Genomic DNA, 27,520 nt, shown 5'->3' with positions numbered 1-27,520 from the left:
TTTCCTAGGGCTAGGGTGACTGGGGCAAAAAGCTGGAACAGAGTGGGTGAGAGGGCCCTGGAGCCAATGCTGCTCAGGGCACCTCCCACACTTTCATATCCGGACTTCACCTGGTCTATGGGACCACAGCAGCTGCCTCCACAGCAAGACCCTGCTGTGGGCTCCATTTCACAGACAAGCATGCTAAGGTTCTGGAACCACCTGTGAGGCTCCCAGTGGCCACTTGAGGTAGGCAGAAGTTGGCTCACTGGGTGGATGGATGACTGACGGGTGCTTGCTCGGGGCCCTTGTCTTTCAGGCACTTCTTTGATAGCCTCATTTCTTCAACTTGGCACACAGAGGTGTGGCATGGGGCTCAGTCTGGGATTTCTTGAATTGATCACATGAGCTGTGTCCCAGGCTCTTCCATACCTGAATCAGCCAGTACCTGGGAACTGTCATTTCCTGTCTTGACATGTCAAAGCTTTCTGGCTGGTCACGCTGACTCAGCTACCCGGGCATGGAAGCCAGGGAGGGTGTAGGGAAAAGCTGAGAAGCTTCAGGAACACACACGGTGAGCAGCGAGGCATAGGCGCTGTAACAATGGTGACAATGCTCCGCTGCACCCTTCACAGAGCTCTTTCCCAGGCCCGTGTGCCCTGAGTTCTCACAATGCCAGGGGGTAGCGGGTGGGAGACCCCACACAAGGAAGCTGTCACCAGTTCCCACCTCCTTCCTGGGGACGCTCAGGGAAGGGTGGGGTGGGGCAGGGCCTAGCGTGGAGAAGCACAGTGTTGCACTATATGTCTTTACTACTCAGAGTGTGGTCTAGCCACTGAGGAGGGGCTGTGGTGCTTGGGGGTTGGCTAGACAAGTTTCAAGCCAGACGTGGAAAATTATCTGTAATTCTAGTAGTAAGAAGCAGAAATGGGGGAGGATCATGTGTTTGAGGCCAGCCTGGGCTACAAAGTGAGATATTATGTTAAAAAAACTTGGGGGTGGGAAGGGGAGGACCATTCAGACCCTACCCAGGTTTACTGCACATCTCATAAGATCTTATGCAGTTTAGCAGTTAGTGGAGTGCTTGCCTAGCATGCACAGAGTCCTATGGCTTAAGCCCCAGCCATCACAGAAATGGGGTGTGGTGGCACAAATCTGTGATCCTAGCACTTGGGTGGTAGGGGCAGGAGGATCAGAAGTCCAAGGTCATCCCTAGTTAGCTGGTGATTTTGAGGGCAGCCTGGGCTACATGAGAACCTGTCTTCAGAAAACAAACAAACAAATAGTAGCTCCAGGGCACCCAGCACATACTAAGGCTGGAAAGTCCCGGCTTTTGCCACCATAGCCTGTCTTTCCCCTAAAGCAATTACTAACTGTTGGTCTCTTAGAGTTTATCCAGTTCTCAGGACTGCTAAACAAGGCAGTTGAGGCCCAGGTTGGGGATGGGACATGGCCTGTGACAGAAGCAGGACAGGCACACTTGTCTTGAATGCAGCCCTGGGTCCACCACACTGGACATTCAGTGGGTCTCCCTTCCCCTCCTCCCCACTCCCTATGCTCGGGGCTTAAGCTTCAGGCTCCCCATAGCAACATGCTCTGGGCTTGTCCAATTGGGTCCATCCAGCCTCAGTGCCGAGACTTAGCCCAGGTTTCAGGGACCTGAATTGACACTCTCTTTAGGTAAACTAGGGAGCTCCCAGCCTTGTGCTTCTGTATAGGCCTTGGATAGGAGGGTCGGGCCCCTGGGCCCCTGCCATCTCTATTCCTTCCTTCCCAGGCTTGCTTGTTTAGAGAAAAGGCCTTGGTAACCCCAATTTTAACACTACACAAGCCTGTTGAGGGGCCCTTATAAAAAGCTCACTTCATTAGTAAGTGTGAAAAATGCCCAATCCACTGGGTGAACCTGGTTATGATTTCCCCTTGGCCCAATGGCCTCACTGTGTGCCAATTTTGACATCTGTGGGTAAAGAGATTCCTAGGTCATAGCCTGGTCCACCCCCCACCCCACCCCAGCTGCTTCCCCTCACTTCTACTCCATGGAGGCCAATCAGGATGTTATTCATTTCCCTCTCTAAGAGGCCAGTTCAAAAAGGCCAGAAGAGCCCCCCTCGCCCCCCCTTCCTCGTTAAAAAAAATGCCAGTTCCTCCCATGAGGAGGAAGCAACATATTTTGTTTCTGCTACATCTAGGCAAAGATCAGATTTATAGTGAGTCCAGAATGACTGTTGGTGCGTCTTTTTATCTCTGGATCTGAGGTATGCCATGGTTTAGAAGAAGAACAGATTCATCCATAAGGAGAGGGGCATCGAGGAATCCCAGGAGGGGCCTGGAGGCCTCATGTTACTGTATCTGACACAGAGCTGCCATCTAACCTTGAATTAGGGGGAACAGCTGGGCAAAGGAATTAACTTCTCCCTGTATTTTATTTGAGTTTGAGAAATGCCTTCAGGGTTGAAAAGCTGCTACTAAAAGAGCTTCCTGCTATCCCTCAGTCTGCGGGAGGAAAAAAAAAGTATGCGAAAGTAGTGTCCTGTAGAAATGCCCACCCAATGGCTCAGTGAACTTCAACCTCACCCAGCCTTCCTCGACCAGCCATTAGTTCCTTCTCTGCAGCACTTTAGGAGGTCTGGCTGGCACCAGCCCTAGGATCCTCTGACCTGGGAGGAGTCCCTGTTCTCAGGGTGCAGAATGGGGGGACATCCCCTTTCCAAAACCCAGTCCTGCCTTTGGAGCCTGCTCTCGGGGCTTATGGCAGCTGCTTGGTTCCTTGAATCTGGCTGGAACTGCTTCTCTTCACCAGGCACCTTCTCAGGCCTTGCTTTTGAAGCCACCGAGGGTGGAGGCGGACCCTTGGAGGGTGTGTTGGTGATGAGGCCACAGACCTGCTGCTGTGCAGAGTCCTCAGTCAGGCCAGAGTGAAAAGCACAGCACTCAGCTCAGCTCTGCTGTGTCCTAGCAGGGGACCTTTTGCAGACAAGCCTCCTGGGTCCCTTGCTTTCTCCACCGTAAAGGAGACCAATACTGCTAGTTATTCCTGAGTCTAAATTGCTGCCGAACCTTGGAGACTATCATGTATCATCAGACTGTTTTTACTTGCAGAAGCTGGGTGGCCTTCGGTTGGTACTCCTGTCCCTCTACTCCAGACTCTCTGTACACAAGGAAATGCCCAGCTGCTCCTTAGGCTCTGTTAGTTTGTTCTTAGAAGATCTCACTATATAACCCAGGCTGTCCTCCAATACACAATTCTCCTGCCTCAGCCTCCCAGGGGCAGGAGTTACAGACATGTAACACCATTCCTGGCTCCTAGAAATCCCTATGCCTCTTTAGGGGTGTATCCCTGAATTTTCTATTCAGTGGGTACAGTCTCTCTGATATATTAAACTAAGTAAAATTTATGCCTCTATGCATCTTTGGATGGACAAGATTCAAACACCAGTTGTTTGCAGAGGATTATTTATCCCAACTATTAAGAACATATAGCAGTATATGGATTTCATGAGTTGCAGTTTCACACACAGGGCACAGGTCCTCCAAACTGTTTGTTTGTTTACCTATTTTTATCAGTTTTTGAGGTAGCACCTCACCCTGAAGTTCAGGCTGCTCTGGAACCCATTCTGTAGCCCAGATTGACTACAAAGATCCTCCTGTCTTTGCCTTTGGAGTCGGCTCTCTGAAACATCTCTATGCCTAGTAAAGACAAAGGCTTCATTTACATATGAGTCCCAAGAGTGTATGTGTAAGCATACTTCGTGAACTTCACCACTGGGGACACTGAGCACATTAGGCCTCAAACATGTAAACAAACTGGGCCTGAGCTTTCCATGGCAACAACCCAAAAATGGCCTTTGTCTACATATGGTACTTCTTCCCCACTTCGTTAATAGCTGTTAGCTTTTAAACATGTGGCGCCTTGTTTTTGAAGACTGGATTATGTTCAGGTCTGCTATTCAAAAGAGAGAGTGGGCAAGCAGACTATCTACACCAGAGGGCAGTGAGGGGCACCAGCCTGCACACTTCACAGAGGTAGAGCTGGGCATAAACTGCAGGATCTCTGCTGTACTGAGTATCTCTCAAAACCCCGCAGTCCTCCTGCAGGTCAGCAGCTTAGCATGCCCACCTCCAGATGTCGAGGGACTCAAAAGAGACACTAGTCCCATCAGGTACAGTGGCTCAGGACATGAGGATTCTCCAAAACTTGGAAGAGATCCAACATCGTTCAGGTCAGGTGGTGTCTATTCAGGGTGGAGAGTGGGAATGATTTTGGTGGTCGGCAGGAACCCCCAGGTTATTGTAAAATGACCTCTGGCCCAGGGCATCTTTCCTAGACTTCCCTAAAGAGAGAAGCCAAGCCAGGGATGGTGGTGTTCATCTGTAATCACAACACTTGGGAGGCAGAGACAGGATGATCAGGACTACAAGGTGATGCTCAGTTACACAGTGAACTTGAGGCCATTCTGGGCTACACAACAGTTTGTACAACAACTGGGCAATGGTGGCACACACCTTTAGTCCCAGCACTTGGGAGGCAGAGGCAGGCGGATCTTTGAGTTCCAGGAAAGCCTGGTCTTCAAAGTGAGTTCCAAGACAGCCTCCAAAGGTACAGAGAAATCCTGTCTCAAACAAACAAACAAACAAACAAACAAACAAACAAACAAGAGTTTTCACAATAGAAACCAAAAAGATAGAAAAACAAAAAACGCTGAGATCAGAAAAGCCTGTGAGTGCCCTTTACGGTCATGGCGGCTCAGGGGGCACAATGGGTCCCTTGGGCAGCTGGGTACTGTAAAGAAAAGCAGGCTTCTTTGGGGGACCTTGTGCTCTTCGGTTCTCCTCTCTGCTCTCACTACCCTCAAGCCTTTCTTGAGGCTTTGTTTTAGTCCATCAGCAACAGAGAATTTGTGCTTCTAAGGGACTCACACGTGTGGGTTTAATACTATCAACTAGCCAGAAGTTTCTGGAATCCCCCCAAAGAGAAACTTCTGGCCACGTCTGTGAAGGAATTTCTATTTGATTGCTGAGGTGAAAAGACCCACCTTAACTGTGGGTGGCGTCATTCCATGGGCTGGAATCCCAGAATTACTAAAAGAGTGAGCTGAAGGCCAGCTTGCACCTCCCTGCTCCCTGACTGTGGACACAGTGTGACCAGCTGCCTCCTGCTCCTGCCTCCATGATTTTCTTACTATGACGGATCCTGGAACTGTGAGTCGAAATAATCTTTCTTTCCTTCAGTCGATTCTGCCAGGCATTTTGTCACAGCAGTAAGAAAAGCAATTAATAAAGACCTCTCTCTTTATTTTCTATGCATACTTTCCTTGGGTGAGCTTCCCAACCCCATTGTTATGAAAACAACCACCTACATGTAAGAGACCCCAAAATGTCTCTCATGAGCTTCTTTCGATCCAAATGCATCCCTGTAGGAACAAATGCCTTCACACAAACACCCATGGGCACTTGCAACCCAGCGGCCGGTCCCAGAGCAGCTTCACTATTCCTCCCTTATGTGGCTGGAAGCGCTCTCCTCACTGTCCCCGCTGACCTTGTCCCTTTCTGCCATCTGTGTGGCCAGTAAGGCTTTGACTTTTACCTTTTAGACGCTCTTGAGTCTGTCTCGTGTTCTCAGGAGCCCTGCCATAGATGCTGGTCCTCCCTGCTGTGTTGATACGACTGCCCTTCAGTCTTGTCCCAGTCCCAGTCCCTTGGTGCAAACCTGAACACTGGCCCCTACCAGCTCTCCAGACCCAGACCCTACCCGCTCCCTGCAAGTCCTCTTCATTCTTGATAATGTGGATGAACCTGAAGTCTCCCACTTCTGTGTCTGACATAGGCCTCCAACAGCCTCCTAGGACCCAGGCTCACTTTCCACTTTGTACCGTGGTTGAATCAATTATAACCCAACAGGTGCCTACTGGGACACTGATGAGGCTTTTGAAAGTAGTCACAGATTAGGAATAAGAGGGAGAGCCATAAAGTAGTTTCTGCTCCATCCTTCCCAGGAGATTAGGAGTCCCTGAAGGGCAACATCTGTTCATTCTTTTTTTAGGACTTTGTCTCCTATGCACAGCTTTGGTTCCTGACAATTGGCGCAAAGAAAGCAAGGAAGAAATCAAGGCTGCTACCCTGAAGAACAGAAGAAGCACCATGATGGTGGACCCAAATATTTAACATTTGAAGAAAAGTCTTATGGAGAAGGAAACAGTTGATTTCTGGTGGCCCGAGTCAACGGGAAGCGTAAGGAGACGATGAACAGGTGTATTTCAGGTCAGTATGAGAGGTGGTGCCACACGAGCTGCCTCCTGCAGCTTCAGGACTCATTGGGAGTAAGCGGCTCCTCTGGAAAGCCTGGGGGGGGGGGGTGACTGCTGCCACCAGAATGCTCTTCCCCTCCTCCCCTGTCTGAAGCATCCTCCTCCCCTCCTCCCCAAGCCCTCTGCATGGCATGTGTGGGGTTTCAGTGATCCACTTGACCTGAGTTCTGCAGAACCTTGCAGACACATTCCAGAAAATGGTGACTGCGGGGCTTTGAGGTCCTTGTTCTGTCACGAATCCCACAACCTGGACAGTAAGTTCCTTATCTTTCTGGACTTGCTTTTGTCATCTATAAAATGGTAGTAACAAAATATACTAGGGCTTGAATGCATGGGCTCAGAAAAGTATCTGGAATCCAATATATGCTTCATTGAGCTCCTCGGCACCCCCATGTGTTTCCGCAGTGACCTGTGACACTCCTCTCTTTCAGGTCTGTAGACACTGGACTAGGAGACAGAGCTGAACACAGAGGCCAAGCTTTTGGGCACTTCAGACAGTGTTCTCTACAAACTTCCCCCTGGTTTTTCAATTACACTAAAATGACCCATCAGTCAAAAGTGCTTGCTTCTCCAAGGGAATACAAATGCTCTGTGAATTACATCACCTCTTCCTGCCAATCAGGAGAGAAGTCTGAGCTCACAACATCTGCAATGGACCAGCACCACTCATCCTTACCACTGGCCTCTATAGACCTTCTAAGTCAGTCTCTGACTTCCATGTGAATCATGGCACCTATACCACTGCTAGTTACCTCCTCAACCAACCTGACAATGGCCAAGAAAGTGTGACACTCAGGTGCAAGACTAAGCTTGGCCTCACCTGGTGAGATGCTTATTGGGTAAAGGCACTTCTGGCAAGCCTGATGACCTCAGTTCAATCTGTGGGACTTGCCTGGTGGAAAGAGAAAACTGACTCCTACAAGTTGTCCTCTGACCTCTTCACACAATGTGTTATGGCGCATATGCTTGTGAGCAGGCACACCTACACACATATATGTAATGAATAAAATGTAATACAAATTAAAATAAACTTGTCCTTGAAGCTCACTGTGCTCTACACACCAATGGCTTTCACCTTCACCCTAGCAAGCCATTTGCCTGGATCTTGACATGGCACACCTAGTTGTTTTAAGCTTAGAGACGCCGCATTTTCATCATGGAACTTCTTATTTGCATATCTGTCACTTTCTTATTCTTACTAATAATACTGTTTGATCTTACTGAATCTGCCAGCTCCTAGAGCCCTCCCCACTTAATCCACTGGCTTCTTTGTTAATACAAATTTTCAGTGTTTCTACTGGCTGGTTTTATGTCAACCTGACACAAGCTAGAGTCACTGGAAAAGAGGGAACCTTAATTAGAGTGTAGGTGCCGGGTGGTGGTGGTGTACACCTTTAATCTTAGCACTACGGAGGCAGAGGCAGGTGGATCTCCATGAGTTTGAAGCCAGTCTGGGCTATAGCACAAGTTCTAAGACAACCAAAGCTGTTACATGGGGAAACCCTGTCTCAAAAAGCCAAAAAGTCTATAGAGCATTTTTACTAGTGATTGATGGGGGATGGCCTGGCCCATGGTCATTGGGGCCACCCCTGGGCAGGTGTCCTGGGTTCTAGAAGAAAGCAGACTGAGCAAGCCATGGGGAAGAAGCCAGTAAGAAGCACTCCTCCATAGCTGCTGCATCAGCTCCTGCTGCCAGGTTCCTGAGCTGTTTAAGTTCCTGTCCCGACTTCTTTAATGATGAACAGTGATACAGAAGCGTAGTAAGCTAAGTAGTCCCTTTCCTCTCCAAGTTGTTTTGGTCATCATGTTTTCAACTTAGCAACAGTATAACCTTAACTAAGACACTGTCTGTCCCAGCGTTCAGGCCTCAGAGATATCTGATAAAGCCAGAACCAAGCCATCTGCATCCTCCTGGCCAGGGATATGCCATCCAACCCCAGGACTCGCTGCTCTGCTTCAGGGTGTGGGGCTGTGAGGGGGAAATGTACACACGCGGTCAACTAGCGCCATGAGAAATTAATCAGCTGGACCCTGCTTGCTCCCAACCTTTACTTAGTCATTCCACTTGTTTCTGGTCAGCTCCCTCCTGTACTTCCCCCTCTTCTCAAGCCCCCAAACCTGTCACTACTCTCTCCTCATTCTTGGCAGATGACCTACCAACTAACTGCCGCTGGGATTTCTTTTCTAGTTCTTTCTTTTAAAGATTCAGAAGTCTGCGAATCTTAAGAGCTACTCGGCGTAGGAGTGACAAACACAACACAGCCTCCGAAGAATCTCCCAGCAACCAACTGGGCATGGCAGAGTCACCTCCGATGAGCCCAGGGAGGTGGGGGAAGGAGGCTGGGCACCAGAAGGCTTCTCTGCTGCCTCTTCTTCCCACTGAACACGCTCTGCAGAGGTTTGGATTTGCCCTTGTCACTTCTGTTCTGCGTCAAACAGCTGGTGCTGCGTGAGGCCAAGTGGTGCCCTAAGACGGTGACAATAATGACAGTGGGCAAGCCCCCGCCCCAAGCAGAAGGTTCATAATCCAGTTTATCCTGTGTCTCCACGGGGTAGAGTAGGCATAGAAGCCGTGGCTTCTGAAGGGGTGTAAGGGTGTGTGTCTTCAGTCAGGAATCAGAAAATTTACACCTGGGTAGCAAATGTGGACTGGAGTGACAGCTGTCTTTGCCATAACCACTAACTTCCTTGGTGACATGGGCCCTGAAACTGCTAGGCTCCTCCGTCTCACTCCTTGCCTTTTGGTAAAGGTGCTTCCTTCCACCTTGGGAACTCACGTCCTCCCAGCTCTTCTGATCACAGGTAAACAGTTTCTTCTGGGAAGCCATCTCTGAGCTCCCCTAGGTTAGGTCAGCTCTGCATGTCAGTACACAACACACTCTGTTGGTCCCACTGACTTCCTGTCTCTTCTAGAACATTGTTTGTATGCCCAAAACTTAGTACCTACTGCCTTTAGTGTCATTGGTTTCAGAGAGTTACAGTTTCCACATGGCAGCGTAACAGTCATATCCAGGTACAGAGGGAAGAAAGTCTCAGTGAGGACACAGGGAGGAAAAAGCAACTGGTAAGAGGCTGAGCTTCTGGACTATCAGAGGATGATCAGGGCAGGCGAATGCAGAGAAGGCTTGCTGCATCTGTCTCTATATGAGCACCACTAGGCTGCCTAACTAGAGGGGCTCCCTGGGAGGGGGGCAGGCTTCACGGGAGAATTCATTTAGAGTGGCACTTTGGCCAATCCCTAGTTTCCTCTACCTGCCTCCCAGATCAGGTCCCCCAAATCTCCTTGACACACACATTTCAACTGGCCCACTGTACCTGAGTCTGTGTCCAGTCTGACTTCAGCACCCAGGCACCCCACAGAGCCTCAGACCCTGTGGAAGGAGAAGGTGGGGGGTGGGGCAGCCTGGAGAGTTGTCCACGGAGGCTGAACAGACACTGACATGACACAGATTCACTTCTCTTTCTAGGCAGAATGCCCAACTGGCACTGCTTTTAGAGGAATTAAGCAGCTTTTGACTCAGGCAGAGGATAATCACAAGTTCCTGGAGGATAATGTTGAGAAGGGAATCTGTCAGGAGAGACATCTGACCACACTCAGGAGGGCACCGCAAGTGAACATTAGTGCCCCTGTCTCCACTTGTTGGGCACAACTGCTGCATGCACCTGCATAGCCAGTAGTCTCTTGTTTTATTTTGTAGCCCAGGCTAGCCTTAAACTCCTGGTAATCCTCCTGCTTCAGCTCCAAAGTGTTGGGATTCTAGGCATGAGCTACCATACTTGGCTTTAACTAGTACTTCTTGTACACAGTAATTACTATCATTATGTGCTACTATAATAGCAGTACTACGGATTGAGGCAGGGCCTTGATCAGTGTTCCACCACCCCAAGGCCCCTCACCTGTACTTCTCAAATGAGGCTATCTATCAACTAGTAAGCTTTTCTAATTTTTTTGTTTTGTTTTGTGTTTTGAGAGAGGGTATTGCTTTGTATCCCAGGCTTCCCTCGAACTTTAAATCCCTCTGTCTCAGTTGGGATTACAGGTGTGAACTTCTACATGCAGTGAGCTTTTCGGCCTAGACCATAATCAGAATTGTTTAGGTTTAAGATCGGGGCTGGGTGGGTGCTTCTCTCTGTCACCTGAAAACATGCCTAGATCTCATTCCTGTTGAATCTGCTTTGGTTTATTAGCACATAGAGAGCCTCACTATAGTCTACAATCTGTGGGTCCCACTCGTCATTGTCCCCACTCCATGTAATCTCTTGCCACCATAGCCAGTTGTTTCAACCGGTCCTTTGAAATCCACTCAGTCTGGAACCGCTGCATGTGCCCAGGGAAAGCACAGCTTGTCTGAATTCAACTTTCCACTTACTCATTTGTCCTTGGATAGGCACTCACAGCTCAGAGGAAGCCACCAGACTCGCTGGTCTTAGACAGATGATCACTAGCTTACAGTGACCTCTGGGCTGCCAATCACTAGATTCTCCCAAGCGCTTACTTCCTATTGTCTCCCGAGTCCTCAATCTCTCAGTACCTCTGTGTCACGTGCACTCTCAGCTGAGGGCTTAGACTATGACCTCACCAAGAAAAGAAAGTGATGAGGAGAGGAGAGTGTCCTGCACCTGAGTACCGTGCCCCTTTCTTCCACCTGACTGGTCTCTCCACTGATGCACTATGCCCCACCCACCATGCACCAAGCCATCAATATTCTAGTATTTTTCCATTCATAAAAAGAAAGAAGAAGAGACTCTCCTGACCGCCATTTCTTCCTCTTCTAGCTACTGTCCCATGTCTCTTTTGCCCTGAAAGAAAGTGAAAACTCCTTGAAAGAGAAGTCTGGCATTGCTGGCTATGAATTCTTTTCCCCCTCTTCTCTCCTTGGATCCATTCCAAGCAGGTTTTGGCCTCCGCCTCTCTTGAATCTGCTCTTCCGAAGTTAATGATTGCTATGCTATTGAATCCCCCTGCAGTTTCTCACCTGGTTGGGTCTATTAAGCAGGTCAAGGGCACATCTAGGAGTAGACTCCTCTTCTTATTAGGCTTCCAGGGTTCCACATTTACCTGCCATTCTTCCCCTCTTCCTGGTTGGTATATCATCCTCTGCCTCTCCTTCCAATACGTGTCCCCTTTGTCACCTATCATCTGTCTCCTCTCTGTAGCACCTGCCATTCTCAGGTGGCCTTTCATTCAAGTGCTAAAGAGGACCCATCTGCTTTGCCTCTAAGATCAGCCAAAACTGGGCATGTGCACAGAGGTAAGGTCAGAGTGTCCAATCTCTAAGGGTTGAGATGTCCAGTTTCCCATGCCAAGCGTTAGACTGGTCAAGAGAGTATTAGAGCTCCAAGGACGACGGAGCTACATGAATAGAGTACAACGATGCACAGGCACACGCGAGGATATAAGTAAGAACGCGAGGATATAAGTAAGAACGCGAGGATATAAGTAAGAACGCGAGGATATAAGAACGCGAGGATATAAGTAAGAACGCGAGGATATAAGTAAGAACGCGAGGATATAAGTAAGAACGCGAGAATATAAGTAAGAACGCGAGGATATAAGTAAGAACGCGAGGATATAAGTAAGAACGCGAGAATATAAGTAAGAATGCGAGGATATAAGTAAGAACATGAGGATATAAGTAAGAACAGCACAACAGAGAAAGCTCAGAATGCCAAGGACTCTGAGATCCTTTCCCCATCACATCTTTACTTCTCCATGTGATGCGAGCCAGTGCCTGCTTCTTACTCAGAGCCCAAGCCCTTCCTTCACTAGCAGTCTAGGATACCCTAGAAATGGAGGGCAGGTGGACACCAGGAGCATGGTGGGAAGCCAGACCAAGGGCAAAGGATCTGGCCACTGCTGGAGCCCGGGCTCAGGCCTTTGCAAGCTCCTCAGAGCAACCATACCAGGAGACACTGCCTAAAAGAACACGGAAAGAACATGGGAGGATCAGACCAGTTTTTGCAATTTTCTGTTTGGAGATGAAGATAGTACACTTTGGCTGAGAAATGGAGTGTGAAGAGGAATGTGAGTGCCCAGAGTAGAGGGACAGAGGTTTGTTCTTTTTGCTAAGTTTCCCATTTTGAAGACTGATAATAGCACACAACTTGTCAGTGTCCTGGAGGAAAAACGTACCCTTCCTGGGGAAAAAGAAAGCCATCAGTCAGGGTGAGGTGCTAAGCTCCCACAGAGGCCCCCTTTTCCAGGTCTATGGTGATGGCATTCCACTCTGGGAAGAGCCTTGACCTCCAGCTCTGCCACACAGCCAACAATGCTGGAGAAACATCTGCTATCCCTAACTTCTCCTTCCCCAAAGAAATGATTAAAAAGTTAAAGAAACACTTCCATATGGAAGACTCCAATCCCAACAGGTCACCACAAGATACTTCAAACACAGTAAAACAGGAAGAGAAAAAAAAAAGCAGAGAAGTTCATAGAACCCACACAATCTTTTATAGAAGAAGAAAAGCCCTGGGTAACTTTACACAGTTCAGAACACCATTTGGCAGTTAAGTATGTCCTTAATCTGCCCAATTTGCTTATTATAGTCAAGGTTTAGAAGAATGAGAGCAGTGGCCAAAAATGCTGCAATAACCTCTATTCCTAAAGTAAACTTACAAAGTGAATTAACTTGTTCGGCTGAAATATTTCAAAGTTAGAAGTGCTTGTATCCCCCCTCCCGAGCCTGCCCCTGACAGAGACTGCCTTAGGAAAGTCAGAGTCCTCTCAAATTGGGAACCACTTGAGTGGACTGTAGGTATTCATCCAGGATCCACAGACTGGGTCCCCTGTAATAAGTGGGGTCCAGGGTTAGTCGTTGCAGTACCACATCAAGGGTGACTCTCAGCCTACCTTTGTAGGGCTTAGACATGGGGAAGACACTGTAGTCAAAACTCCGACCAAACATACAAGGAAGGGCTCCAGTGAGGGGTGGGGCGGGGGAGGGCTCCAGTGAAGGGTAGAGGGAGGCTGCCCACACAGCCAGAGAGCCCTGACTAACCAACCATTTCTTAGTTCTGAAGAGGCTGTGTGCTGAAGAAGGTCCTCCACCTCATCTCAGTTTCCTCAACTATAAAGCAAGGGTGGAATCCATAGGCATTCTGTCAGCTGTTAATACCACGAGGACTTTGGTTTTTAAATTCTAACTTAATTTTATTTTTGTCTTTAAAAGCTATATGGCATATGCATTGAGCTTCATTCAAGAACACTGTGAACATTTTAAAGCCAAAGGGAAGAGAGACAGAGAGAGACAGAGACAGAGAGAGACAGAGAGAGAATGCATGGTGAAGAACTTTTAAGGAGTAGGAGGAAAAAGACCACACCTCCCCACAAATCCCACTGGTCTTCAGTTTAGTTGTCATAGAAGTAATGGCCGTCTGTTTTGGAAAGAAACTTAAAGGAAGCGTTCACATGGAGCCTGGCAAATCAAAGGCCAGGGGAAGCCTGTCAAGAACTGGCAGAGAGATGGCTAGGAGCATTCTGCTGCTCCAGGGGGGAAGTCCTAGGGCAGTGACATGCTGTGGGCAGAGGTAAGCTTCCCGGCCTGGAGGCTGCAAGCTGACTTCTCTGGCCACCTCCCTTGGGCCTTAAATTGCTTCCTGAGGCGAGGACCCTGGCTAATGGTTTATTTACAACAGGAAGAAGCAATTACCTTGGAGAACACTGAGTCATATGCCCCACCATTAGCCAGGACACCAGCACTCTCTACCAATAACCCCCAAGATATATGAACCAGTAATGGCCTCACTTAAAGACCAAGACATGAGTCCCTCCTCCTCCCACTCAGGTGAGGGATTTAAATAAAGCCAAAGAATGGCATCAGAGCCAGCTTTGAGTGTGGCCGGCATGAATACTGAGGCCTTTTGTTGTTGGGCAACATGATGTGGTATATTCCTGGTTACAAACAATGGTCAGGGATGCCAAAATGAACAATGGCTGTGGAAAAGCCTTGTGGATGGATGGAACAGCAGTAGGGCTGGGATGATGTTCCAAACTAGACTAAGACAACCTGTTGGGAAAATCACAACGGATGGACATAGGAGGGAAAAACTTCTGGGAAGAGGGAGGCACAGAGAATAGGAGGGAAGCCCGAAGTGTTCCGTGGGAGAAAACTAACAAGCACATTGAGGAGGAAGCTTGAGAGCACGCAGGCTGTCCGTTCCGATATTCAACATACGGGAACTAAAGGCAAAAGAGGTGCAAAAAGCTTAATAGTATTTGTAGTTTAAATTAAAGTGTTCAAAGCCCTGTTATGGAGCCGGGTAATGCATGCAATGACATCTGGGGCTGTAATCAGTGAAGCGCTTTCAAGAGCTGCCAAAGCAAACAGCCAAATAACAAATCCACTTTACAGATCATCAATCCGGCCCCGGACTTGCCAAGGTAAATAGTAAAAGGCTGAAGTTTGCTTTGCAAAGCGGGGAGCAAGGAGTTGAGCACAGCCCTGATCCACAGCTGCACCACTGGGACCGGGCCCCTGGAGCTCCAGGCACAGAAGAAGGCCAATAGGCCCTGCAGCCTGGCTCCTTGAGACAGGGAGCCTGGGGTGGGTCTGCATACTTATCAATCCAGCAGATATCCGAAGCGGCCAGGAGAAGTGGGCACTCGTGCCCCAGTCCAGACTCAGGGGTTTGGCTCAACTAACGGTTTGCGGACTTCGGAGGAGAGCACAATCCGAGGCTGCCGTTTCCTTGCTTGCTGCCAGGGTTTATAAAGTAATTAAATCTCCTGGCCAGAAAGGAATTTTTCTGAGGAGCCAGTCAGTGTCTAGAGGAGAAGGTACAGGCCAAAGGACGGCTGCTCTCCAGTAACTCCAAATGCCCTGGGATGGATACCCTGGCTGCTTCTGAGTCTGGGGTTTCCCAGAAGGAGTGATGGCTAAGGGGCATAGAAAGGTCACCGTGAGGGTCTTAAAACTTGAAGAAGGTGCCAGACGCTTTGGTCAGAAGCATCCATCAAACCCCAGTATTTTGGGGGTGAGACAGAGTGAAGAGGTTGTTCTGGGACCATCAGTGCCCCGGTAAAAGGCAGGTGTGAGCCAGCTAGAAGGTTAGATCAAAGGGCAATGTCCCCTCCACACCCTGGAAGGACACACTTGCTTTCACTGTGTATCACAAGCATAAGGTCTTAGTGCTTTAAGGCAAGCATGGCCACAGAGTGCGCTCCCTGAAGGGCAGTTTGCCTGTGTCAAGTGGGTGAGAAAAGGTGATAGTAGAAAATGATGCAGGGCTGATGGAAGAGAAACCCTTGGGCTTGTTCTAGCTACCCCAGGGTAATAATTGTGCCTGAGTGTTTGGGCTGGAAGCAGCCTCAGGTTCTCTCTGCCTAGAGGCCAACTCTATGTAGGAAGCCTGGTTTGCAGAAAGAGCCTCAGGGCCCTGAGCCACAGGCTGTGACTGAGTCAGGCATCTGCTGGACACTAATATAATTGCTGTTATAATTAGCTGTCTTGGTGGCATTTCGGGTTTTTTCACACATACATATGTGTAAAGCTATTTTTTGTGGCTCTTTTGCCCTCTTTTGACCTGTTATGTGTAACATAGCAGGTTATGTGTTAGGTTCCTGTTATGTGTAAGGCTTACTCACTGAATTTGCTCTTACCCTTTCATTTTAACCATGCAAAACTTATAGCATCCCATTTTATAGGTACAGAAACTGAGGCTCACAGAAGTTCTGTAATTTGACCCATGTTGTACAGCTCAACACTATCTCCTAGATGACTTTATTTAAAGTCTGAAGAATGAAATATTGATCTCCACATCCTCTTTCTATCAACGGCTTTCCAGGGAGAGAGTGTTGACATATGCGGGGAAGTCCTCTGCTGATGTTCCTACTGTACCCTGAGCCTGTTTACACATCTGTCTTCCTTGGTAGACCATGAACATCTGGAGATTATGTCTGATTACCTTTCTGAATCTCTGAGGCTTCTACTGGGGGGTTAGCCAAACTGTATGTTGAAGGAATGTAAATGAATGAATAATTTGATGAATACCTACATGCTGGTTCATCTCTCCACCAGGAAACAAAGGACCAGAGAGGGTCCAGAACTTTATAAACATTATAGTAGCAGATCCGTCAAAACCTGGGCTCTTGGGCTCAGGTTGGTAACGAGAGCTAAGAACACTGTGACATGCATAAGATGGCAAAGGGGTTATCTGTTAATGATGATGGGGAAGGACCCAGCTGCCTTAAAAATGTTGCCATTTTGTCCTAGGTCTAGCTCGAAGTCACGGATAGCTTCATCCCGGTGACAGATGGTGCCCTGTTAAGATTGTAGTTGGATATAATCCTAATACCTAGAAGACTGAGGCAGGAGGATTGCCACAAGTTTGAGGCTAACTTGGACTACACAGTGAATTCCAGGACTGCCTGGGATACAGTGTTAGATCCTATCTCAAAAAAGATTGTAGGTGCAGATCAGCCATAAACACAAAGACCTGTCAAAACTGCTTTCAACAGGTTGCCATTGGAGCTGCCATGACCTCTGCCCCTCACAAACAGGCCACGTGGTGAGCAGGGATTCCCAGCAGTTGGAAGCTCAATGAAGCTTATGAAAAGAGGAGAGTGAGATACTTGTAGTCTAAGGTAACCTGATCTGACAGTTGGGGAGACCTTAGCCCCACTGTCCTAGAGGTGGCTTCCCAGGCAGGATCTGTTCAAACAACACTTTCTCATGGCCACAAGCCTCAAGGAGAAGCCACCTGGGTGTTTTTCCACAGAGCCTTTTGGCAACAGACAGAGAAAGAGGCAGGTTTCTCCCTCAGGGAGTGGCCGGAGGCAGAGAAAGAGGCAGGTTTCCCCCTCAGGGAGTGGCTGGAGACAGAGAAAGAGGCAGGTTTCCCCCTCAGGGAGTGGCCGGAGACAGAGAAAGAGGCAGGTTTCCCCCTCAGGGAGTGGCCGGAGACAGAGAAAGAGGCAGGTTTCCCCTCAGGGAGTGGCCGGAGGCTTGGCTCAAGCATCAGTGACTTGGGTGGCTACTCTGACTCCACACTTGTCTGAAGCAGCCTGGCCTTGCTCATGGGAGGTCAGGACCCACATGCCAAGCCAGACATACATATGGAAATGATTAGCCCAAACATGCAAACAGGCAGACAAGCACAGGATGATACATGGAAAAGGCTGGTTTGGGACAGACCAAAAAAGTACACCACCCAAAACCATGTTCTCGATTATAGGCAGACAATGCTTCTGTCAGCCCTAGTGAGGGGATGAGGGTGTGGAAGGGCCCACATATATATTAACCTGAGTCAACAAGTATAAGCTGCATACTTGCCACATGGCCGCATGTCCAGAGTGGGAAGCCCACAGCAGGCTAAAATGATGCTAAAACATGCTCTTTGATCTCTGGCTTTCCTCACAGGGAATTTCTTTCTCTTGCTCTCATCTCTAGAGCAGGATATAAGAAGGCCTACATCATTTGGCTCTTCCCTTGAGATGACAGCAGTCTTTAGACAGTGCAGGCTTATACCAGGTGACATCCTCTGCCCAGATGGGTTGCTAGGGTTCTTTGGAATAATGGGATGGGGGCTTCTGGCTACTTCTCCACCCTTCCAAGGGAATTTCAGAAGCACCAATATCCATACCTCACAAACACCGTAACTGAGAATGGGGCACCCTGGATGAAACAGGTGACAGGGCTGGCCACATACCTCATGAAAGTGCATCTCCCAAGGTTAGCAGGCACCCTTAGAAATCTCCCCAAGACACTGCTCTTACTCATCATCCCCAGTCTCTGCCACCCAGACCAAAGACAGCTACCACTTTGTGAGTTCTTCTCCTGTCTTCCCAAGTCTTGCCCTGCCTTGACATTCAACACACGCAATAAGTTTACAACAGGAACTCAAGAGCCAACAGGAGCTGAACATCTTCTCTGTGCCCAGCATGGTGCTAGGCTCTGCCCACTCCAGGACTCAGTGTGTACTTTCAGCCAAGAGGAGCCCATAGGAATTGGCAGAATCATCTCTCCATGACTAAAGAGTGTCAGAGTTGGCAGAGAACAAACATCACCATCCAGGGGCGGGAAGGGGTAAGGGAAAAAGAGAGACTATATGATTATAGTTTTTTTTCCAGGTCAGGCTATGAGCAGAGTGGTAATGCTGGTATTAGCACCGAGTGTCTTCCCTGTGTGCTCCTTGGCATGAGTTACTGGGGTGACTGGGAAAGCTGGGGGTCTCTTCAGGGTGAGGTTATGGAAGCCTTGGGGGAAGGAATGCTGATCTTGGCTTCATTATCAGCATAGTGAATTGGCCACAGACCCCATGGGACCTCCTCCATGCAAAGCATGACAGATTTGTAATACACTAATTGGTAAAAGTCTCCTTGACTCTGCAGTCTCATTACCTTTTCCAATAGGCGTTTGCTTGATTTTTTGTTTGTGTTTTTTTGTGTCACCCAATCCTCCTGAGGGCTAGAACTAACCATTTTCTAATTCCTCTTTCCTTGCTACACTCCAGGAAGGATGGCCCAAACATCTCTACTGTGGGGAAGGCCCTTACCCCCAACTGTGGCTGCACCACTCATCTCCACTGACAACTGTCAGAGAATGAGGAGGAGCACCCTTAATACCTCCCCCCCCTTCCACCTAGCCATGTCCTCACAATGTCTTCATGTCCATTCTAATGGCTGGTGACGTCAGTCTAATCCTCCCCACCATCTTTCCCATTGGACATCTACAGTAATCTTCCGCCACACTGCCACTAAAGTGATCTTATCAAAACTCATTCAGACCATCCCCATAATCTTCAGATGGGAGCATGTGTGCTCCTCCTCATTCCTAGTTTAGCTTTAGATCCAGTAGCTGCCATATTTGGGAGGCCAAGGCAGAAGGACTGTTGAAATTTTGAGGCCAGCTTGGGCTACATAGAGGGGTCAAGGCTAGCCTGGGTAACCATGTGAGAATCTATCTCAACAAAGCCAAGCAAAACAGTAAGATCCAGGTAAGTAGGGAGCACCTACTGTCCAGCCCTTGTCGCTGTCCCTCGGGTGTCCAGCTCCGACCACACAGACACTTCTGGACCATTTTATTTCTGTTACCTCCTCACCCTGTCCCCTCAGCTTGCATGTCAGCTCCTTAGGGAAATTCCCTGGACATGCCTTTCAGACTGCATTGAAGTTTTTTCTTTACAGTACTTCACACAATTTGTAATTATGCTTATTTATAAACTCACAAAGATAATGTATTTTCCCCTCCCTTAACCACACCCTCCACATTCTCCACTGTGTCTGAGTAAGCACAGTCACATCATACAGCACTACCTAAGAGACACTTGAATGATGCTGAACTTCTGGATGGAGACTGTTCACAAAGGCATGCCACCATGATATTTCCAGACATTGGCAGCTTTTGGTACAGGAGGCATTTATGGTAACCTGGTCCAAGGGACAGTCTCCAGGGCCCACCCTATTTTGTTTATCCTGTCAGAGAAGAAGCAAAGACACTCTTCAGAGACTCCTCTTTGTGGAGCCAGCCAATTATAATGGTCAAGCTGGTACTTCTGGAAATTATCCAGTCATTCTCCAGAAAAGAAACCCTTGTCACTTTAAGATATGAGTCCCTTGCTTAGGCCATATATCAATGCTCCCTGCTGTCACGGCTGTGCCGCCTGCTGTTCAAATTTGTTCAATTAGACATAGCCCTGTGGGGTAGAAGTCAGTGAGAAATGTGCCTGCCATGGACCAAGAATGAACTGGTGTGGAAAGCCCTCGGGGAGAGCCAGTGAAGGTCTGCTGGGAATGGCTTGGGGCAGTGTTCCCTCAGGCTTGATAACTGTTCAGGACAGGACACAGACAGCAGTCCAAGCAAGCGTGGGATGGGGTGGGACATGAGAGTCAGTCCCACAGAAACGGAAGGGTCATGTGCTACATGTATGGGGCAGCCAGTGGTTGGCAATGGTCTTTATGGACCACAGAAAGCCTCACTAAATATGACAGTGACAGAGGCTGTGGCTAGTGCTGTGAATCACAGAGACAGTCAGAAAGTCAGAAGTCACCAGAAGAAATTCAGCTGGCAAGGGGAAAGATGAGCTTCTGGAACACAAATTGTTTGGATACGCTGGCCTCAAACTTGTGGTTATTCTCCTTCCTCAGTCTCCTGAGAGCTGAGGTTATAGGTGTGTACCACTAAACCTGGCTAAGGGGTTTAAGATAAAAAATTCTAGTATCTCTAACAAGAACAGTTCTTTGCGATAACTCTTCTGGGGCGTGTGTGTGTGTGTGTGTGTGTGTGTGTGTGTGTGTGTGTGTGTGTGTGTGTATGTGTGTGTGTGTGTTTCAAGCTGACTTTGCAGTCTCCTGCTCCCACCTCCTGAGTGCTGAGATTACAGGTATGTGCACCTCCAGGTCACGCTTATGCGGTGATGGAGGTCAAACCCAGAGCTTTGTGATTCTGCTCTCTATTATTATTTTTTAACGTTTTTCTATTTCTCCTCAAGAATTTCAACTTTGAAATTCTTAGAACGTCAGACTTTTGAACACAGGGATTCTTAGATCATCAGACTTTTGAACACAGGGATACTTCGAGAACATATTGTCATCACCCCTAATTTCACAAGTGAGGCCAATGAGACAGGGAAGAGGCCATGGTTTAAGGAAAGTCACAAAGTCAGTCAGCAGAGGGGCTGGACTCCAAGCCTAGTTCCTGCTCACCATTCAACAGCTGCCTTTGGGAGATATTTCACTTAGGTCTTAATTGAAACCTACCTACCTACTTACCTACTTACCTATTTTGCTTTTTTGAGATAGGGTTTCACTGTGTAGCCCTGTCTGTCCTGGAACTCGCTCTGTAGACCAGGCTGACCTCAGACTCACAGAGATCCTCCTGCCTCTGGCTCCTGAGTGCTGGGATTAAAGGTGTGCGCCATCACCTTCAGGCACAGTTTCTTTTTATGTGTCTGAGTGCTCTACCTGAGCCTATGTATGCACACCATGTGGGTGCCTGGTGTCTGTGGAGGCCAGAAGGGGGCGTCAGATCTCCTGGAGCTGGAGTTAAGGACTCTTGTGAGCTGCCATGCAAAAATGGGATTTAAAACTGTGTTAATTATTGTCTCCAGCCCTTCACTTTGACTTTTAAAAACAAGATATATAGTAGAGGAAGAATAATCTGGAATTGAGAATTCTGTGTTCTAATTTTCTCTGTGACCAGTTCACATGTCAGCTGTGGGCTTCAGTTTTGTTGATGTATACAGCAGAGGAGGCTGGGTCCTCATCTCCATTAAACCACTGTTCTGATCATTACAGGGTACTAAGTCTGTGCCCACTGCTCTGAGCACTAGAGTACTTAGTCCATGTCTAGCACTGGGACAGGGAAAGACAGGCAGAGTCTGGCCCCTCTGAAGGAGTTCTCAGCCTGGTGAAGGGTACCCATAGTGACCCATGTGCTGAGAGCTCTAGCAGAGGCTCATAGAACACCCTGGGAACATATGGAGGAGGCAGCCCCAGCTGAGCCCGAGTCCAGCTGGAAGCTTGGGTGGAGGAACGCCCCTCAGCTTGCAGACTCCTGTTCACAGTGAACCACCACTTTGGAAGAACATATAAATAATGGAAAGGTACCTGGGAAAGCCAAAAACCTATCTGGGGGCCGAAAGGACAGGGGAGGAGCAGCTGTACCGGCTGGGTAGCTTATAAATGGGGTGGCACTATAGTCAGGCAGCCGGTCAGGTCACTTGCTGCCTTCGCATCAGGGATGAAGGAAAGGGGCTGTTAAGGAAACAGAGACCCACTTCTAGACTGAGATGTCACACAGAGAAAGAGCTGGGGGAGGGGAGGACTTGGTCACTGAAGTGACCAGCCCCCTGCTTTAGCAACCATGACAGGTTGCAGAAAAGACATGTAGGCCTCTCACTCAGCACATGTCTGACCTTGCTGGGCCTGCCCTAGTCACTGGGAGGTCAGAATCCCACCTCGTGGCAAGAAACCAATCAGAAGTTAGCAGGCAGGACTCTGGGTGTGCTTTAAGGCTCTGGACCTGCTTTACAGTACAAGTGGCCCAACAGTGACTTGCAGAGCATAGCAACCGTCCTGGGAAGGCCTTTAGGTCATAACAACCAGTTGACCAATCAACACAGGACAGGTTGTCCAAGCCTGGAAGTGCACCAATCCTGAGACTGTTCCGTACCTCTAGACACTCCCCTTACGCTGGCCCCCTGTCCTTTTGGGCCCCCTTGGTCCTTCTCCCCGCCATCAGCCATGACGAACAGATGAAAGGCATGAGTTAATACAGTTAGCTCCTTAAACAACAATAAAAGACTCTTTGCTTTTGTATTGGAATAGGTCTCCTGCTGATTTTGGGGTTCAGAATCTGGGCACAACAGTCACCAATTCCCCCTCCACACTCATCAACCCTGTATATCTGTAAGGTGGTAACTGAGACTATTTATGATGCCTCTCAAGGCACTTTGACATTATCAACTGACTTTTTCTTCCAAAGCAGTCTTCCCCTGCCTCAGTTCTCAGGTGAGGAAAGTAAGGTCAGGCCCATTCCTGGAACAGGGCAGCTGTCTGGGTAGTTCAGATCCTCCACCAGAACCCAGGGCTAGGTCCCACATGGTGCCATATCTTTCCACAGGGTAGCCTAATGCTGCACAGTGAACTGGTAAGACTTAGAAGGAAAAGAATCATCAGAATGGGTTCTAAATGAGTCCTTCCCTCCGGGAAGTTTGGGCGCTAGACAAAAGTCTTCTCATCTTTAAAAGACTCCCCTTTGTGAAATGAACAATCTGGCCTGCGGTCATCAGCTGTCTGAAAGGCTGCTGGGTCACAGTGTATCTCACCCTGTGATGCTAAGTCCACATGACCACTATCCTCTCTCTCTCTCTCTCTCTCTCTCTCTCTCTCTCTCTCTCTCTCTCTCTCTCTCTCTCTCTAAGTGCTCAGTAGCTCAATCAAATTTACTGTGGCATTTTCAAAGGCATCAAAATAGCCACAATTCTCCTGGAAAAGAAGGCAGGTGCCTTGTTTTCAAGAAAAGATGAGAAGTCATCACCCCAGGACTGGTAAACAGATATTTATTCTGTGACAAACCCCCTTTTCTTCCACGGCCCCCCCCTCTTTTAAAAAAGAGGTTTAAAAATATCAGCACCAATGCTCACTTCTGGCCAAATATATTTCCAGCTTCGAGTAACTGGGTGTTCTTTATGGTCAAGGACAAAAACCCAAGAGGCTGGAAAAACCTCATTAAAAAACCCACAAACACAACTCATTTGTTGGAGATGAAGTGGAGGCAGGAGGGGAGAAGGAAAGGGGAACGAAGAGTGGGAGGGAGAGTGAGCCCATGTTCTTGGCCGAGCCTCAGTTCTGAAGAACTGTCACAGCCCAACAGTGGCCAAGAAACAATCTCACTCTAAGAAGATGGTGGAAGACTTGGCCGGATGGGTGGGGACCACAATCAGCAACTCGTCTCCTCACAGCATCGAGCAGACAAAGGAATTCTTTTAGATCTTAAGAGGCGCTCAGTTTGGCAGCTCTTCTGAAACGACCTCAGGCTGAGGGAGTAGCCTGATGGTGGAGCCCTGGCCTAGAGTGCATGAAGCCCTGGGTTAGATTCCAACATGGGGACACGGAGGGAAGAGTCTAGACTAGATGCTCAGAGTCTAGCAGTCTGCAAACTTCCTCCACACAAGAATTTATTCTTGACTCAAAGTAGCAGTCGGAAGAAGCTAGCGGCCATTGGTGCTGCTATCCGCACTGCATCTTGGGGGAAAGTAAGCTGAAGATGGATCAAATAATCCACCCAAGTCACAGAGCCTGAAGCTCTAAACTCTGGGTCTCCACGGTTTGCCCCAAAGCTTTTCTCTCTTGTATCACAGCTAAGGCATGGGTCAGTGTGGAGGGAGAGACTCTAATCTCAGAGTCCAGGGCAGTCACTGCATTTGTCACTCAGCCTCCTAGGGCTTGCTCCAGTGTGAAGGATTCCTGATGACAGCGACCAAATATCAACTTAAGTGACAGTCAACGGAGCCTGGCTCCCTGAAGGCAAAGGAGTAGGGACACAAAGAGCCCTGTGGCACGCAGGGCTCTTCAGACAGCCACAGAAGGAGAGCATTTCCTGGTCACAGCCCCTGGCCTCCGTAAGCAAGGGCCTCTTCTCAGGGGCCCTCAGCCACTCACCAGGCCTGCTTTTACTCATGCATTTCCTCCTGGTCCACACCACAGCCAAGCTCCAAAGACACAGGTCAGGAGCTTCCCAGCAAGACGCCAGAGGATGGGGAGATGAGGAGGAGCTGAGGGGGGCACATACAATACCATGTGAAACTGAAAATCATAAAAAATACATCCTTTTTATTATTATTAAGAGGGTTTGGCAAGATGGCGCAGTGGGTAAATGCATCTGAGACTGAAACCTGAGTTCTGGGACTCACATGATGGAAGGAGAGAATTAACTCCTGCAAGTTGTCTTCTGACCATCCTCCCCACACAAATAAATTTTAAAAACTGGAAAAGGAAAATCAGATATATGCCTTTAATTATGTCTGTAAGAATCATCAGGAAAAAAGGCAGGAGATTACAAGGAACCAGGTTAAAGATTTAAAAGACATGAATTCTAGTCTCAGCTTTACTATTTACTAATTGTAAGATATTAAACAAAAATTTAAAACCTCTGGAGCTCTGATAGATAACTACAACCTCTGCCTAAATCACAGCGTGAGTTAAGATCATCTGTACTAACGCTTGTGAGAGCCCTGTGTGAAGGCTGGACCATTTAAACATGTGATATATGGTTATTATGGCTGAAGAGCTGATTACACATGTTTCAGGCAGATTGAGGAAACCCTCTTTGCCAATTAAGAAAACATAAGAAACATCCAAAACAAATACTCAAAAAAGTCTAATTGCACCCTCTGGGTCTTGTCATTAAAGTCAGTAAATGTTTTGTGACTTAAGAAAACTGAAGAGAAACGGGCTGGAAAAATTTATCACTAAATATATTCTTTCACCAAAACTCCCTGCTAGGAGCCTAGGGGCTGAGTGGGGGAACCGAGTCTTTCTGCTTTATAATGCAACTTTCTAGGAACAGTCTAGCTGATGAAGAAGACAGGGCTTGGCAGTGAAAAACCCACGTTCAAAACCCACTAGAAAGTTTGTATAATAAATGTACAGAAAAAGAAACCCTGACTGCTCTCTGAAAAATTGTGAGGTTTTACATAGAAAAGGAACTTTAAAATCTGCCTTCAGAGAGTCATCCAATGTCTCCTAATGTCATTATAGCTACTTAGCCTGACCAAAGCCTAAATACAGTATTGTACTAGAGAGGAAAAAGAAATTACTTTAGTCAATGTCAAAATGACAAACCATCAAAAGAAAAAAAAGAGTGTGGCTTATTCTAAAAAGAAAAATCTCTCCAACAAACTTAGATGGCTTGGCAAACTTTTGATTTTAATTTTGTGATACAATGTAACAACAAAAGACTACTGCAGCATATCAAGCAAATTTATAAGAATATGATCAATACATTTGACATATTATTTAATTATAATCTTTAGTGACAGAGTCAGTATGAAAACCTAGCATCAACATTCCGACAGTAGAATAAAGGGATATAATTATTCTTCTTATGGATCCCAGTAGAAAATGTAAGTTACCAAGCAAGACTTTAGATGTGAGCCCCAAGGTTACCTTAATATACTAAGAGTTTGATGTAAGGGTGGCAATGCCCATTGAGAGGAACAAGAAGCTGAAGATTTCAAAATGTTCAGAAGGTCCTTATTTCTGGTTGTGTCTCTTCTAAGTCTCCCATAGCTCAGGATAACCTTGACCTAGCTATGTAACCAGGATAACCTTGAAGTTCTAATTTTTCCCCCTTTGCCACCCAAGCACTGGTATAATAGTCAAGCACCAACACAGTTTACACACGCTAAGGGCTCTGTACACACAAGACTAGTTTCTACCAACTGAGTTACGTTCTCAGCCCCAGGACCCGATTCTCTATGCTTTACTTTCAGATCCTGTCAAGCTACCAGGACTTAGGGAGACATGGAAGTTGAGAGTAAATGTGTAGTCACTGATCGTGGGATCGCAGACTTGTATATGGGAAAGCTCCAGAGCTCTTTAAGCCTTTACACAGTCCTTCATGGTGCAGGCGATGAGGATCTGAAGAGAGGACATGCACAAGGTCACATGGCTTCCTGGTGCAGGCAGGTCAAGATGCAGGTTTCAGGATACATGATAAAGGGCTCTTCCTGTGCTGACTTAGTCAGCTAAAAGATAGCCAATATAGCTGTGGCTATTATCATGCCAACATCAAGGAGTGTGCTCTCCAGCATGGACCAAGAGGAATGATGGTTAGCATTTAACATCATGGAAACAACTTCAAAGACACTCCAGCTGGACTCTAATAGCGGGGATGAAAATGCTGAGGCTAGCAGAAAGCTGCAGGTGGACAGCTCTGGCTAGAAATAGCATATGTCTTCTGAGCAGGATTACTCCTCAGAAGCCCAAACTGGCCCTTACCACAGAGGCAGGGGATGGGAATCGGTCAGAAGTCTGTGTTGCGGTTCACTGTGCTCTTAAGCTATGTACCCTTAAATGCTACAGGACACTGTCGAATGTCTATAATGAATGCCAACCACACATCGAGGGAGAGTGTGGTTGCAGAGGACAATGGGAGAGGGAGATTGTGCTGCCTGGGTGGGCTTCTGCAAAGGCCAAGGATGTCAGGAAGACATGGATCAGAAGCCTGGCAATGAAATACACTAATTAATCAAATAGAGGGGTAGGAGTGGGGACATGGGACAGGGAAATTGAATATAATAATATGATACACAGTTGCCCATGTCTGCAGGGTATTGGTTCCAGGTATCATTGTAGATATCAAATTCAGTGGCATGCAAGACCCTTATATAACATGGTATAGGATTTGCAAGTAATCTATACATACCCTCTTGTATACTCACACATCTCTATGGCCTCTAATATCTAATACAATGTGAATGGTATATAAATAGTTGTTAAATTATATCACTTGGGTAATTTTTTCTGAATACCTTTATCCATCCATCCATCCATCCATCCATCCATCATCCATCCATCCATCCATAGTCTCTTTATGTACCCCGGCTATCCTAAAACTCCCTATTTTTGAGACAGAATCTTACACTGGATCCTAGGCTGGCCTTGAACTCAGGACAATCTTCTTGCTTCAGTCTCTCATGTGCTGGGTTAACAGGCATGCACTAGCATGCCCAGTTTTTAATAAATTAGATTTAGAGATAAGACAGTAGTCTTTAGATACTTAGGATTCTCTAAG

At 47.7% G+C, this 27,520-nt stretch overlaps 1 protein-coding gene and 1 long non-coding RNA gene across 19 annotated transcripts in view; one reads left to right on the top strand and one right to left on the bottom strand.

Annotated features, from left to right (window-relative positions):
• Window positions 1-7,331, top strand: part of LOC110342176 — a 52,914-nt gene extending 45,583 nt beyond the window's left edge. For all 6 annotated transcript variants that reach the window (XR_005878368.1, XR_005878367.1, XR_005878364.1 and 3 more), the window contains 2 exons: window positions 6,020-6,237; window positions 6,716-7,331. This is a non-coding gene — a long non-coding RNA (uncharacterized LOC110342176). The remainder of the gene's footprint in view (window positions 1-6,019; window positions 6,238-6,715) is intronic.
• Bcas3 (BCAS3 microtubule associated cell migration factor) overlaps window positions 1-27,520 on the bottom strand; it is a 478,038-nt gene that overhangs the window by 38,377 nt on the left and 412,141 nt on the right. The window lies entirely within an intron of this gene.

Source organism: Mesocricetus auratus, unplaced genomic scaffold (genome assembly GCF_017639785.1).
Source record: "Mesocricetus auratus isolate SY011 unplaced genomic scaffold, BCM_Maur_2.0 Super-Scaffold_100007, whole genome shotgun sequence".
Classification (NCBI taxonomy): domain Eukaryota; kingdom Metazoa; phylum Chordata; class Mammalia; order Rodentia; family Cricetidae; genus Mesocricetus; species Mesocricetus auratus.
Note: the sequence above shows the minus strand (reverse complement) of the source record. Positions and strands in the feature narration are given on the sequence as shown.